Source organism: Perognathus longimembris, unplaced genomic scaffold (genome assembly GCF_023159225.1).
Source record: "Perognathus longimembris pacificus isolate PPM17 unplaced genomic scaffold, ASM2315922v1 HiC_scaffold_95, whole genome shotgun sequence".
NCBI classification, from domain to species: Eukaryota; Metazoa; Chordata; class Mammalia; order Rodentia; family Heteromyidae; genus Perognathus; species Perognathus longimembris.
The window spans coordinates 43105-45798 of NW_025962054.1; positions in this window are offsets into that span (position 1 = coordinate 43105).

Consider the following 2694-nt stretch of genomic DNA (forward strand, 5'->3'; position numbering starts at 1 on the left):
CAAGCTCTTTACCTTTATCCCAGTCTTCCTCAGAGGAAAGGCGATGCCCTGTATATTCATATTTCTTCTCTTGGGGTTGGGACCAAGTCATAGTAACTGCAAGAAGGAAAATAAGGAAAATGTAATCACAATATGTAACCGACTGAATCTGAATTAGATCTGATTTCTGCTTTCTGTATAAAGCTTACCTACATCATCCTCAATGCAACTTTGGTCTTCACATGTTGCTATATGTTTACTGAATTGATCGCGCAGCACCAAGTGCCGAGCATTGAAGGGACAAGTAGCCAATTTGGCAGCAATGTCCGGATGATTGTATTGAACCAGGATGTAAAAAATAAAAATAGTACAAATTATTGGGGGATAAGGAAAGGGTTGCTCTTTTTATTCTTGACTTGTGGTTTTACCTTGGGCTTTTGTGCTGTACTAACACCAGTCTAGCACAAGAGGACGGGCTAGTACAACCTCGATTCTTCTTCAATCTGTTTCTTACAATTTTTAGGGGTTGGAGGTGGATAAGATTCTCTCAGACTCTATATCTCATACTCTCTTCGCATAAAAGTACTTTGATTTAAAATCGTCATGACAAGATTGGAGGTCTAACACAGTAGCAAAATGCTGGATACTTAAAACATAACTTTGGCATCTAAAAACATTCAGAATCATGACATCTTATTCAGTAAAAAGGCATTTATTAATATACGCTACATGAATGGGTAAGACACATTGATCAAAACACAATTGGAAATGCCCTCATTGTGTGTCTTAGTGCATGTGTGTGATACCATGTGCATGTACAGTCTAATATGTATATATTCACATTTAGATATAAGAATATTTGAAAACATATGAGCATGAATATGCATATGTATGTGTCTTTCTGTGCACATGTGTATATATAATCAGTGAGCATCCTTTGAAAAGCATAACAAAGGGATGATTGTTTTCTGCCCATAGCAAAGTTTTTTAACACAGAAAATTGAATTGGGACACACAACTATATTAGCATTTGAAAGATTTCTTGTTCTATGTGAAAATAACTGTCGTGGTATCATTACAAAAAATACACCAAAATATACGAAACAGGCAAGACACATCTTCGTTATCATCAATTCAGGATCACTAGGTTTACTGAAAAGTAACATGGTTCAGGAATTATGTCCTGCCATAAGGCAATGCATCTGTCTTAATTTTTAGAAACTTTACTAAATTGCTGATTTAGAGTAGTTAAGTGTGAACAAGGAAACAAGTATAAAGTCGCTACACTCAGACTGAAATGATTGTCCTGCAGAAAACATCTTGCAATGTTCTACTCATCCTAGAGTTCTGTAAACAAGTTGCACTGCTATTACTTATCTGCACTACACAAAGGTCAGATTACAAGAGCAAATACAAATATGTGTATACTGCATCTACCCAGGTAGTCTATTATTTCATTGACACATATTTAGCACATTTAGTCAAATATCAAGCTTCAAATTCATGTTTGTAGTAAAGTATGACAAACTCCTCATTTTGAAATGCAACCCTACCTTTCTCCATTTCACCAGATGGTACGGGAATCTGCAGGCCCTGATCTTGTGACTCTTATCATAGGGGCATTGCAGTAACCTTTCAGGATCCAGAGATTCATCTGCAAAGAAAAATATCTAAGCAAATCTGTTATATTTTTGAGAAAATGTAATTGTTTCCCTTCTCTTCCAATTACAACGTATGCATTAATTTCAAATTCCCTTCTGTGATGACAAAAATGATAACTATGCCTTTTGATAGTATCATAGAAATAATAAGCGAATTCATTTCAGTTCCCATTTGTGAATTCTTAGGCCTAATTTGGGAAACATTTTTCCATTAATAGAAGGACTTTTTGCGGTTACTGTTTTGCAATATTCACGCTGTCCTCTGTTGACAGGGAAGGTGCATTGAGGCCAAGGCATTTACTTGCATTCTTATGTCTCAATAGTACGAATTCAAAATTCCCCTGTACAATTATCAGAATGTCTCAATTCTGAACTCCATCCCATTGAAGCTCCCCCACAGAGTTTTGCATACTGAGAATGCTAAACATAATATGATGGGAACCATTTGAAGTGTTCTTTTCAAAGGACATTTGGAACATGCTTACCTTCTTGCATTCTGGTAGACAGGGAAATATCTGCACTTCCTGTGAGGAGAAAAATTCTGTCAGAAAACCAATGAAGAATTACTTCCAGACCAGATGTCTCAAACTTTATCATTTCTTTGGAGAAACAAAGGAATATTGAAGAACTTGGAAGTTATTTAATTCATTAACTTTTGAGTTCTTTGATGCACATCCTGTAAATACTGATTTTCTTAATCCACAAATTACAGGCATTTTCAGAAAAAAAACAGGAGATAGTTTATGACTTATTTCAACACTGTTTATCTAAGGGGACATGAAGGCATCTTTTTTTGTTCATTCAAAGAGGGATGGAGTGTCTTTAAAGTATTAAACTGAAATTAGGTTTAAAATGAGAAAGACAAAGAAACTTGAGTTTCCTTTCATTAAATTTTGGCCGCTTAGAGAACAAACTATTTGCGATTTTTTTTTTTATGAATAATCATTCTTAAGGCCGTAAAAGCATTCATTTGTAAATCAAAATCATCAAAAACTTTATTCGTTTCACACGACATGCTTTGAATTTAAAATTAATTTTTCCAGTTATTGAAGAC